The sequence below is a fragment of the Enoplosus armatus genome, chromosome 8, assembly GCF_043641665.1.
Source record: "Enoplosus armatus isolate fEnoArm2 chromosome 8, fEnoArm2.hap1, whole genome shotgun sequence".
Lineage (NCBI taxonomy): Eukaryota > Metazoa > Chordata > Actinopteri > Centrarchiformes > Enoplosidae > Enoplosus > Enoplosus armatus.
In genome coordinates this window covers 26,359,653-26,374,029 of record NC_092187.1, presented here as the reverse complement: position 1 = coordinate 26,374,029, position 14,377 = coordinate 26,359,653, and the positions used below count along the sequence as shown (strand labels likewise).

The following is a 14,377-nucleotide window of genomic DNA, read 5'->3' as shown; positions in this document are numbered from 1 at the left end:
TGATGGAAAACTTTACAAATGGAAATGGCTGCTCCCTCAAATGTCTTTTAACGGTAGGGTTCTGGTTTTAAACAACCTTGTGGCATCCCAACTCTGGCACTGTCTGACATGTATAGATCCCACCTCAGACCTACTAGCCCAAATACAGATTTTTTTGGGACTGTCTGCATTGGGTGCCACAAATTGTGCTGTTTTTAGCCAGAGAGGAGGGGGGACAGGGCCTCGTCCACCTGGCCAGCCGAACAGCTACCTTTCGGCTCCAGTTTTTTCAGAAATATCTAACAGGTCCAGCAGATTTAGTCTGGAGAGACGTGGCCAGCTGCATTCTCAGACGTGCTAACAACCTGGGGCTGGACACTGTTCTGTTCTTAACTGATTTAAAACTGTTAAAGTTAAGTGGGCTACCTCCGTTTTATTAGGGTGTTTTTACGTCCTGGGCCCTTTTAAATTAAAAAAGGTGCCAAAAGTCTGACTCTCTGCACTGGTTGTTGAAAGAGCCACTGATACACGGGGCCAGGCTGGACATCAGCAGCAGCGTCACACCCGGCCTGATGGTGGTGCTGTGCAGGTCCAGGACCCTGCGTCTACAGCAGCTGGTGGATGCGGCAGGGCCGGCGCTAAGTGATGTTGTGGCCCTGGGCTCTCTCAAGACTGTTTTCCATGTTTTTACTGAGTGTCAGAGACTCACAGAGTTCTTCACTCTTTTAACGTTGGTTTTTAGTCTCTTTGGTGTGACAGTGTTTTTGTCATAGGAGCTGGCTAAAGAAAGACAAACAGAGAGAAGTGGCAGCTCCTAAACTTCCTCTCAGGAGAAGCAAAGATGGCCATATATGTGAGCAGGAAGAACCGGGAGGAGGACCATGAGGGACAGGAGGCCAGGTCAGTCTGGCTCTGTAACATCAGGGCCAGACTGTGGCTCGAATACAGGTGTTTTAAACACACTGGTGACATGGACACTTTTAGACAGTGCTGGTGCTATGGAGACATCGTCTCACTGCTGACCACTGCGTACGTCTATCTCTTACGTCTATCTCTCTTCACTGCTGACCACTGCTTACGTCTATCTCTCTCTCTCTGTCTCTTTCTGTCTGTCTGTCTTACCCCCCCCCCCTCCCTCTCTCCCTCTCTCTCTGTCTCTCTCTCAAACCCAACCGGTCAAAGCAGATGACCGCCCACCTAGAGTCTGGTTCTGCTCGAGGTTTCTGCCTCTTAAAAGGAAGTTTTTTCTTGCCACTGTCGCCAAAGTGCTTGCTCATGGTGGGAACTGTTTGGTCTCTGTAATAACATTATAAAGAGTCGGTCTAGACCTGCTCTATTTTGTAAAGTGTCATGAGATGACTGTGTTGTGATTTGGCGCTATATAAATAAAACTGAATTGAATTGAATTGAATTGAAAGTCTGTTCCATCACTAATGACGAATTGCATTTTGCACATTTTTACTGGATAACTTATTTCTAAATACAAAACAAAGAGATCTGCACAAATTAGCACTTTACTGAATTGTCTGTAAATATGTGAAGTATGTCAATAAAGTGTTTTTGTAAAAATCAAAAATCTCTCTCTGTCTCTGTGTCTCTCTCTCTGTCCCTCTCTGTCTCTGTCTCTCTCTCTGGGACGAAAGTTTTGTTAACAACCACGAAAAGCAAAAGCAGTACCAAGCTGGTGAGGCCCCGAATCCTGTTCTGGTATCTGGAATCTGGTACAAATGAAGTCCTGGGTCAGGCTGATTAGCAGCAGCTTCTGACAGGATTTTCAATCTAATGTAATTTTATTTAATAATTAAGTGATGCAGGTGTGAGAGCGATGACACAAGAACCAACATACACCAACCTGCAGTCACACAAGTCACATCCTAACTACATTACCCAGAATACTGCTGCTGTGTCTTACTCCCAAGACGGTTTTTACAGTGAAGAGGACAGAAAGAAAGTAAAGAAAGACAGGAAGTCAGCTGTTTGTCACAGGAAGTGTGTTTCTGTCTGAAGCTTGGACGGGAAACACACACACACACACACACACACAGTAACACACACATTCAATAACATGGAGAAAATAGACACAGCTGGAGGTTGGGGCTGCAGCCTGCAGACATGACTCAGGGCGTAAGAATATATTTCTACCATTTCATGTTTTTCAGGTAAAAATAAATATGATTGAATCTGTATTTCTACTTTATATAATTCAATTCAATTTTCAATTTTATTTATATAGCGCCAAATCACAACAAAAGTCATCTCATGACACTTTACAAATAGAGCAGGTCTAGACCGACTCTTTATAATGTTATTACAGAGACCCAACAGTTCCCACAATAATACAGTTAATATTAATAAAAATGTTAGAATCAGTCAAAAAATATGACAGTAAAGCACAGTTAGTTCAATGGTTCCTTAATCATTAATTAATATATAATATTAAAAAATGTTATATATGTTTCTGGCTGACTGATTTCTGGCTGACTGGTTCACTAGCAGATGTGCAGACTGGTTTCTGGTTGAATGGTTTCTGGCTGACTGGTTTCTGGCTGACTGGTTTCTGGTTGACTGGTTCACTAGCAGCTGTGCGGACTGGTTTCTGGCTGACTGGTTCACTTGCAACTGTGCTGACTGGTTTCTGGCTGACTGGTTCACTAGCAGCTGTGCGGACTGGTTTCTGGCTGACTGGTTCACTTCTGACTTCAATTCAACATCAAAGAGAATTTTTCATCACAGCCAATTATAAACACACACACACACACGTTCGTATTACTATCATTCTGAGGTCCCTCTCTACTTGCCGTCAGCTACACTCCTTATCATCACAGTTGCCTCAATGGTCTCCATGGAAACCTCAACCACCAGAGGGACACGCCTGACTTTAAACCATGAAGATAGTTTTATTCCTCTCTGTCCAGGTTTTCCTGTTGTACTGCTGACTAGACTCACAGTTAACCCTGCTAATCCTGAAACTAAACCCGGTCCTGAAACTAAACTCGGTCCTGAAACTAAATCGGTCCTTGAACTAAACCTGGTCATGAAATTAAACCAAGTCCTAAAACTAAACCAAGCCCTAAAACTAAACCTAATCTCCTAAACTAAACGCAGTCGTTAATCTAAACCAAGTCCTAAGGGTTAGGGGTAAGGGGATCTTGAAATGAAACCTGGTCCTGAAACTAAACCTAATCCTGACACTAAACCCGTCCTGAAACTAAACCCGGTCCTGAAACTAAATCGATCCTTGAACTAAACCAAGTCCTAAAACTAAAGCTATCATAATACCTACCTAAAATTCCTATTATCAGAAAATGAATTTTTAATTCTATATTTTTATCTCAATCAAGTTTTGTGTTTAACCAATCAGTGACGTTCAGTCCTGGATACTCCACCCTGATAGGTCCTGGATGTCCAGACAGTCCAACCCACAGAACAGAGGGGACTCTTCCGGTGGACATGCAGTGAGGTTCCTGGGCTGTACTGGACCAAGTATTCAGATCCTGTACTTCAGTAGCAGTAGCAATACTACAATGTAAAAATACTCTGTTGCAAATAAAAGTCTTGCATTAAAAAGTACAGAAGTATTATCAACAAAATGTACTTATCTAAAGTAAAAATACTCATTATGAACAGAATGGCTCCTGTCAGTGATATGCTGTATAATGTGTTTATATATATATAGTGTATAATATTAATGTGTCTTATGTGTATAATATATATAATATCTTATATATAATGTGTATAATATATACAGTGCATTATCTGATGTTGAAGAAGTTTGGGTTGACATTTAATTGTCCTCAAATATTTTGTATCTTATATTCGATAATTAGATACTTCCCACAGCTGTAAACTACAACAACACAGAAAGTGACGACTCCATCGTCCTGTCTGTCAGGCAGTACGACAGCTGGTTAGCAGTGTATGTGTGTGTGTGTGTGTGTGTGTATGTGGACTCCACAGGGAGCGATCGAGAGAAACCAGCTTCTTTATGGATTATTAATATCACCTCCAGCTACAAACACAGTCATTGTATATGTGATCTGACACACACACGGGGAGGTATGTGTGTGGGGAGGGGTAATGTGTTGGGGAGGGTCTCAGCACTTGGTGTGATCAAGACGCTTCAATCACACTCGACAGTGTGTGTGTGTGTGTGTGTGTGTGTGTGTGTTAGTATAATCTGTTCGGAGGCCACACCCTAATCTGGGATCAACAATAGACCCCCAACCACCCAGCCCCCCCGCCACTCGTCTTTGTGAGTTTCTTGTTTGTTTCAACTCGTCCTCCGGTCGCCCTCCAACCCCCATCCCCCGCCTCCTCTTGGTCCTGCCAGTTCAGATTCAGGACGTCACAGAGACATCAACAAACATCAAACACACCCTGATACAGAAGACAGGGAGTGTGTGTGTGTGTGTTAAAACGATACAGAATTAAAGTGGGCTCTGGTTCCTGAAGTGTCTCCTTATCACTGAACCAGGTTTATGTTGCTGAGATGATGAGTCAGTGACTCCATTAGTCAATCAACAGGAACTTCATGGACTATTTTCATAATATACCAAAGACCATCCTGCGACAGCGGCTGCGACACCTGTCCACACGTTCTGACCCACGAGTACTCAGTAGTCATTATATATGTAATAATGTAATTATGTAGTCACTACTACTAAGTACTCATGTAGTAATGACTATTCATGAGGTCGGACGACACTCATATACTAACATACTAACAAACAGTGATCTGCAACTTAAAACAAATGTGGGCCAGGGGCGTAAAGTGCAATGACCCCTTCCCTACTTCCTACCCCCTACTTCCAGTGCCAGATCAGATCATAACCAGGGTACTCCAAAGACCAGATCATAACTAGGGTACACCAAAGACCAGATCATAACCGGCGTACTCCAAAGACCAGATCATAACTAGGGTACACCAAAGACCAGATCATAACCGGGGTATTCCAAAGACCAGATCATAACCAGGGTACTCCAAAGACCAGATCGGTGAATCCTAAACTTCGTCTGCAGGGCCCCCCTTTTGTAGATAAAAAACCTTTGTTTTACTTCTACACTTCACGTCTACACTCTACATTTCACATGTCTACACTTTGCATGTCTACACTCTACACTTCACGTCTACACTCTACACTTCACATGTCTACATTTCACATGTCTACACTCTACACTTCACATCTCTACACTTCACGTCTACACTCTACACTTCACATGTCTACATTTCACATGTCTACACTCTACACTTCACATCTCTACACTTCACATGTCTACACTCTACACTTCATATGTCTACATTTCACGTCTACACTCTACACTTCAAGTCTACACTTCACGTCTACACTTCACGTCTACACTCTACATTCTAAATTTCTACGTACTACCCAGACTCACAGTGTTCATGTTAACACATTTAATCAACATGAAACTGTTTATAAATTCAATATAAATCTGATTCAGGTGGAGATGGAGTCAACATAAACCACACACACACACACACACACACACACACACACACACACACACACACACACACACACACACCGATCCTCAAGGAGAGTGTGTGTTTCTTCGTGTGTTGTGTGTGTGTCCTGGTTCAGTACAGCAGCAGGCGGCCGCTGGCTGAGAGTCCCAGAAGAATCAAACCAGCTCTTTCATCTGCAGGAACAGATGAATCACACACACACACACACACACACACACACACACACACACACACACACACACAGTGTAACACATATCAGACTGTAACACACAAGTGACTGACTAATCGACTTCCTGCTTAAAGACGTTACTCGTCTACTGATGATTCATTAAAACTGTTTATTTACATTTTAAACACTATTGATTAGATTGATCTAACACACGGACAGAAACAGTTCTTATCCATCCGTTTGTTCCTGTCTACCTGTGCAACATTTCCTGCTCAAGAAAATACAAAACTCACACGTGACACATTACAGAGGAACGTTTAGAGAGGAACACATATAGAGGAACATTTAGAGAGGAACATGTATAGAGCAACATTTAGAGAGGAACACATATAGAGGAACGTTTAGAGTGGAAAATGTATAGAGGAACGTTTAGAGAAGAACATGTATAGAGGAACATTTAGAGAGGAACATGTATAGAGGAACACATAGAGGAACGTTTAGAGAGGAACACGTATAGAGGAACATTTAGAGAGGAACATGTATAGAGGAACACGTATAGAGGAACGTTTAGAAAGGAACATGTATAGAGGAACATTTAGAGAGGAACATGTATAGAGGAACACATAGAGGAACGTTTAGAGAGGAACACGTATAGAGGAACATTTAGAGGGGAACATGTATATAGGAACATTTAGAGAGGAACATGCATAGAGGAACACATTTAGAGGAACGTTTATAGAGGAACGTTTAGAGAGGAACAAATATAGAGGAACATTTAGAGAGGAACACATATAGAGGAACACTTAGAGAGGAACATTTAGAGAGGAACATTTAGAGAGGAACATTTAGAGAGGAACATGTATTGAGGAACACGTATAGAGGAACGTTTAGAGAAGAACATGTATAGAGGGACACATAGAGGAACATTTAGAGAGGAACATGTACAGAGGAACATTTAGAGAGGAACATTTAGAGAGGAACACATAGAGGAACGTTTAGAGTGGAAAATGTATAGAGGAACGTTTAGAGAGGAACATGTATAGAGGAACATCTATAGAGGAACACATAAAGGAACGTTTAGAGAGGAACACGTATAGAGGAACATTTAGAGAGGAACACGTACAGAGGAACGTTTAGAGAGGAACATGTATAGAGGAACGTTTAGAGAGGAACATGTATAGAGGAACACATATAGAGGAACGTTTAGAGAGGAACACGTATAGAGGAACATTTAGAGAGGAACATGTATAGAGGAACACGTATAGAGGAACACGTATAGAGGAACACATAGAGGAACGTTTAGAGTGGAAAATGTATAGAGGAACGTTTAGAGAGGAACATGTATAGAGGAACATCTATAGAGGAACACATAAAGGAACGTTTAGAGAGGAACACGTATAGAGGATCATTTAGAGAGGAACACGTACAGAGGAACGTTTAGAGAGGAACATGTATAGAGGAACGTTTAGAGAGGAACATGTATAGAGGAACACATATAGAGGAACGTTTAGAGAGGAACACGTATAGAGGAACATTTAGAGAGGAACATGTATAGAGGAACACATATAGAGGAACGTTTAGAGAGGAACACGTATAGAGGAACATTTAGAGAGGAACATGTATAGAGGAACACATAGAGGAACATTTAGAGAGGAGCATGTATAGAGGGACGTTTAGAGAGGAACATGTATAGAGGGACACATATAGAGGAACATTTAGAGAGGAACACATATAGAGGAACGTTTAGAGAGGAACATGTATGAAGGAACACATATAGAGGAAAGTTTAGAGAGGAACACATATAGAGGAACATTTAGAGAGGAACATTTAGAGAGGAACATGTATAGAGGAACACATATAGAGGAACATTTAGAGGGGAACATGTATAGAGGAACATTTAGAGAGGAACATGCATAGAGGAACACATTTAGAGGAACGTTTAGAGAGGAACACATATAGAGGAACATTTAGAGAGGAGCATGTATAGAGGAACATTTAGAGAGGAACATGTATAGAGGGACACATATAGAGGAACATTTAGAGAGGAACATGTATAGAGGAACGTTTAGAGAGGAACATGTATAGAGGAACACATATAGAGGAAAGTTTAGAGAGGAACACATATAGAGGAACACATATAGAGGAACATTTAGAGGGGAACATGTATAGAGGAACATTTAGAGAGGAACATGCATAGAGGAACACATTTAGAGGAACGTTTATAGAGGAACGTTTAGAGAGGAACACGTATAGAGGAACAAATATAGAGGAACATTTAGAGAGGAACACGTATAGAGGAACAAATATAGAGGAACGTTTAGAGAGGAACAAGTATGTGGGTGGCACGGTGGCGCAGTGGTTAGCACTGTCCCACAGGAGGTAGAGCAGGGTACAGCGGATTGGGGGCTCGAGCACCTTGCATGGCAGCTCGGTGTGTGAATGGGTGAAGCATGAAGGTTGAAGGTTGAATGTTGAAAAGCGATATATGAGTGAGATCATTTACCATGTTTAGAGAGGATTGGATTAAGGAACATTCAAATCTGAAAACTATTAAAGAGAATATGAAAAACAAACAGATGTCAGCAGTAAAGAAATAAATTAAATATTAGAGTGGGTTGGCCGTTCGAGAGTCAGATGTTCTGATTGTTACCACTCTCATGTCTGTACACTAAATATGAAGCTACAGCCAGCTGCGGGTTAGCTTAGCATAAAGACTGGAAACAGCTAGCCTGGCCTTGTCCAAAAGGTAACCATCAAGGTAACCAAGCTCACTGGTTAACATGTTTTATTTCCTTTGTTTAATCAAAAACTACTGGGTGTCTACTGTAAGGAAGTGACTACTTCCTGGTCAGGACTACAGGAAGTTTCTGGTCCCGATGAGTTAAATCCTCCTGGTTCAAAAAGTGTGAATGCGAAGAACTGACCAGAACTAAAAGACAAGAATGGATCCATTTTTGTCTTTGAGCTAAAAAAAACTAAATGAACCAACAACAACACAGATACACACAAACAGCAGCTCCTGTGCTGGTATGTGAACATACATAATACATGTGACGTCATACTCAGCGCACACACACACACACACACACACACACACACACTGTGTAAAGTTGAGTTAAACAGATGGTCGAGCAGATTGTATAAGAAATTGACTGCTAATCAGACACGCACACACACACACTTCTCTTGTTCGGGGTTAAAGGAAACTTCCACTCAAACAAAGTCTCCATCTGTTCGTCTTAAAGCCAAAAACAAAAACTGACAACAAACAAACATCTGATGTTTCTCTGCTGCTGAAACTGATCACAGGTCAGTTTGATGTTTCTCTGATAGAAACTGATGATATGTGAGAATCTCTGCGTACCAAACAGCTGATTCAGGATCTGCACTGATGAAGAGTTTTAGAATCGGACTGCCTCACACACATAAAGAGAATCCTCACAGATGATCTCAAACATGAACACACTGCAAGATCTGAAAATAAGGTTGCATCACAAACTATTTATGATATTATATATTACATATTATACATTATTAAGATTATCGTGCCAGAGGGAGCAATGCACCACCTCACGTGATCTCATGTCTAACCCTCTTCAGCCAGAACTGGAGGTGAGATTTTAGTTTTAATATGTGTCAACAGTAGTATGCTAGCTAACATTAACCTAAAGGGCTAAAATATTTCCCATTGCTTGGCGACACCACCAGCTGCTCCGGGACTTGTCCAGACCAGTCTCTGTCATTGGCTTTTGTGGTCCCGCTTGGACAGTACTGACACAATGATCCACATTTTAACTCCTAAATATCAAACATGTTTGAAATGATGGGGGCGGCCCGGCGAGTTGCGACCAGGTCGGGAGGTTTAAGACTGGACCTGTAAACCCCTCACATTACCAGATAATGTGGGCCGAACATCGGTACCAGCCAAGGTCCAGACCAGGTTTCTCCTCCAACTGTCTGGAGGGGTGATTCAGCATTCTGAGCCCGGCTTCATCTGTGAACCTTTCATACAGTAACATGTCAGTACTTCTGCTTTTTCAGACTTATGAACAGAATCTGGTTGTTGTTGACATTGGGTGGTTATTAGGGTGTTGCCACGTAGCTGATCTTGTGTCAGTTCTGCAGGGGCCTAAAACCGAGACCCAAACCTGACCAGCACCTGTGTCTTTAAAACCTGACTGGTTCTGAGACCCACAGCTGTTTCTGCTTTAGAACCAACAGACAAACAAGTTCACTAACAACAACACAAACCAGCAGACCTGTCACACCTGTTCCCAGTATCAGTCTGGCAAACAGTCCAGACCCAGAACTCTGGTCTTCATCAGGAGGAAGAGGACCAAGTCTGTGAAATGTCCAGATATCATTTCATTATATTTTGTACATTTAATTTCTACATTAATGACTCCCACACTTAAAAATAAAACATCAACCCTTTAGAAATACTCACCAGGATCCACGGTGTTTGATGTACTGACGTACTGTCATACTGCGGTAAGCATATTGTTTCACTTCTAGTTTCTGTGTCACTGGTAGCGTGTGTGTTTGGCTGTTCTAAGCTCAAACAAGTTATATTTGTTTGTTATATATTTCTATTTCTAGTCAGCCACTAACCACTTGAACGTACACTAGTTCTGCTTAACACTGATAGTTCTCTCCTTCTTTTAGCGACTTTTTTGCTAATCTCACAATTGTTTACACACTATTCTGCCTGTTACATTAGCTTAGCAGCTAGCGATGGCTTCTCTCTCTCCTTCTTGCTCTCCTGCTCTGTCCTGCTCGGTGTGTCAGATGTTTAGTTATTCCTCCGCCTCGTTTAGCGATAGTGGTAAATGTAATAAATGTAGTTTATTTAGCGTGCTGGAGGCGAGGCTCCGCGAGTTGGAGGCACCATGGAGACAGCTGTAGTCAACCAGTCCCCAGTAGCCGGTGCAGACAGACCCAGTGTAGCCCCCGCTAGCCGTCCCCCGGCAGTTCCCGGGCAGCCAGGAAGCAAGGGAGGCTGGGTGACTGTCCGAAGGAAGCATAGCCCTCAGCAGAAGCCCACGGTTCACCACACCAACAGGTTCTCCCCGCTCAGCAACACACCCGCTGAGAAGCAGATTCTGGTAATTGGCAGCTCCATTGTCAGAAACGTGAAGTTAGCGACACCAGCAACCATAGTGAAATGCATTCCTGGGGCCAGAGCGGGCGACATTGAATCAAATTTAAAACTGCTGGCTAAGGATAAGCCTAAATACAGTAAGATTGTTGTTCACGTCGGTGGTAATGACTCCTGATTACGCCAATCGGAGATCACTAAAATTAGAAGAGTCGTGTATGTTTGCAAAAACTATGTCGGACTCCGTAGTTTTCTCTGGGCCCCTACCCAATCTGACCAGTGATATGTTTAGCCGCATGTCATCATTCAACTGCTGGCTGTCGAGGTGGTGTCCAGCAATACATGTGGGCTTCGTAGATAATTGGCAGACTTTCTGGAGGAGACCTGGTCTGATGAGGAGAGACGGCATTCATCCCACTTTGGATGGAGCGGCTCTCATAATTAGAAATCTGACCGAATTTATTAGTGAACCAAAACCGTGACAACCCAGAGTCCAGACCAGGAGGCAGAGTCGCAGTCCTACACGCTTCTCTGCACTTCCATTAGAGCAGTTACCCACCCAAAACCCCATAATGACTGTGTCTGCCCCCCGACCACTTAAATTAATTCAATCAAAAATAAACAGGAGAGGAGTCATTAATAAAAACTTAATAAAAATTAAGATCACCACTGCAATAGGCCATACTCTGAATTTTTATCTGAATTCTCAGAGTTTTTATCAGGTTTAGTCCTTAAAACAGACAAAGTCATTATCGTAGGTGATTTTAATATTCATGTGGACGTTGATAAGGATAGCCTTGGTACTGCGTTTATCTCATTATTGGATTCGATCGGCTTCTGTCAGAGGGTACAGAAACCCACTCACTGTTTTAATCACACCCTTGACCTGGTTCTGACATATGGACTTGAAATTGAACATCTACAAGTCTTTGCACAGAATCCTTTGTTATCGGACCATTATTGAATAACTTTTGAATTCCTATTACTGGACTACACGCTGTTAGGCAAAAAAGCCTACACCAGATATCTATCTGATAGTGCTGTAGCTAAATTTAAGGACGTGATTCCATCGGCATTTAATTCAATGCCATGTCTCAATACAACTGAGGACTCCTATGTTAACCTTAGTCCCTCCCAAATGGACGGTCTTGTTGACAGTGCTGCAGGCTCAATGTGACTGACACTTGACTCTATTGCCCGTCTTATAAAGAAGATAATAAAACAAAGAAAGTCAGCTCCATGGTATAACACCCAAACCCGCAAATTAAAGCAAACAGTGCAGAAACTTCAAAGGACCTGGCGCTACACCAAACTGGAGGAATCACGTCTAATTTGGCAAGATAGTCTTAGAACTTATAGGAAGGCCCTCTGTAAAGCCAGAGCAGCCTATTACTCATCACTAATAGAAGAGAACAAGAACAACCCCAGGTTTCTCTTCAGCACTGTAGCCAGGCTGACAGAGAGTCACAGCTCTATGGAGCCATGTATTCCTATAGCCCTCAGCAGTAATGACTTCATGAGCTTCTTTAATAATAAAATTCTAACTATTAGAGACAAAATTGATCACCTCCTGTCTTCAGGTGATATCTTACCTTCAAACACAGGAACCTCAGAAACAGCTGTAAAACCTGATATATATTTAGATTGCTTTTCTCCCATTGACCTTCACCAAATTACTAAAACCATTTCTTCATCTAAGCCATCAACTTGTCTCTTCGACCCCATCCAAACTTGGCTAATTAAAGAGGTTTTACCTTTAGTCAGCAATTCTTTACTAGACATGATCAGTCTGTCTTTATTAACAGGCTACGTACCACAGTCCTTTAAAGTAGCTGTAATTAAACCTCTTCTTAAAAAGCCCACTCTTGATCCAGAGGTTTTAGCCAACTATAGACCTAAATCTAACCTTCCCTTTCTGTCCAAGATTCTTGAGAAAGCAGTCGCCAACCAGCTGTGTGATTTTCTACATGACAATAAGTTGCTTGAGGACTTTCAGTCAGGTTTCAGAGCTCATCATAGCACAGAGACAGCACTGGTGAAAGTTACAAATGACCTTCTAACTGCATCAGACAAAGGACTTGTTTCTGTACTTGTTTTGTTAGATCTTAGTGCTGCATTCGACACCATTGACCATCATATCCTATTACAGAGACTGGAACATTTAATTGGCATCAAAGGAACCGCACTAAGCTGGTTTAAGTCGTATTCATCAGATCGATCTCAGTTTGTACATTTTAACGATGAATCCTCCATGTACGCCAAAGTCAGTCATGGAGTTCCACAAGGTTCTGTGCTTGGACCAATACTATTCACCGTATACATGTTTCCTTTAGGAGATATTATTAGAAAACACTCTATACATTTTCATTGCTATGCGGATGATACGCAGTTATATCTATCGATCAAGCCAGAAGAACCTCACCAGTTAGCTAAGCTCCAAGCATGCCTTAAGGACATAAAGACCTGGATGACCTGCAACCTGCTTCTCTGCACTGGCTCCCTGTAAAATCTAGAATAGAGTTTAAAATCCTTCTCCTGACCTACAAAGCTCTTACTGGTCAGGCACCATCATATCTTAAAGAGCTCATAGTACCCTATTACCCCACTAGAGCACTGCGCTCCCAGAATGCAGGGTTACTTGTGGTTCCTAGAGTGTCCAAAAGCCGAACAGGAGCCAGAGCCTTCAGCTATCAAGCTCCTCTCCTGTGGAATCGGCTCCCAGTTTGGGTCCGGGAGGCAGACACACTCTCTACTTTTAAGAGTAGGCTAAAAAATTTTGCTTTTTGATAAAGCTTATAGTTAGGGCTGGCTCAGGCCTGCCTGGACCAGCCCCTAGTTATGCTGCTATAGGCCTAGACTGCTGGGGGATTTCCCATGATGCACTGAGCTTTCCTCCTCTCCCTCTCCATCTTTACACATTCATGTCCCTCCAATGCATGTTACTAACTTTATATCTTCCCGGAGTTTCTTTGTGCTTTGTCATCTCGCAGGTTCCTGTGGATCGTGGTCCTGGTACACCTGGCTGCTGCTGCCATGGGCCTGCCTGACTCTCATCACTACAATTATTATGTTAAGTCATAGTTCTGTTACGATTAAAGCTGTTATAGCTATTATTAAACTCAACTATTATTACAGCTGTAACTACTATTATCAGTCATATTTCCATTATTATTATAATTATAGCTGCTATGGCTACTGCTAGGGCTGCCATACATCTCTGCCTGTCTGCTTGTCTGTCTGTCTGTCTGTGTCTCCCCCTCCCTCTTTCTCCCTCCCTCTCTATGTCCCTCTCTCTCTCTCTCAAACCCAACCAGTCAAAGCAGATGACCGCCCACCTAGAGTCTGGCTCTGCTCGAGGTTTCTGCCTCTTAAAAGGAAGTTTTTTCTTGCCACTGTCTCCATAGTGCTTCTCATGGTGGGAACTGTTGGGTCTCTGTAATAACATCATAAAGAGTCGATCTAGACCTGCTCTATTTGTAAAGTGTCATGAGATGACTTTTGTTGTGATTTGGCGCTATAGAAATAAAATTGAATTGAATTGAAACTGATCTCTGATCTGTTTTTTCAGGTTGTTACATTTGATGATTTTAAGATGCCAAAAGAGGAAAAACTATCCAACATTTTACAATCTCATAAAAAAACA

At 42.2% G+C, this 14,377-nt stretch overlaps 1 pseudogene; it reads left to right on the top strand.

The window, feature by feature from the left end:
- Nucleotides 1–10,370: 10,370 nt before the first annotated feature.
- Nucleotides 10,371–11,216, top strand: LOC139288599 (uncharacterized; annotated as a pseudogene).
- The last annotated feature ends 3,161 nt before the right edge of the window (nucleotides 11,217–14,377 follow it).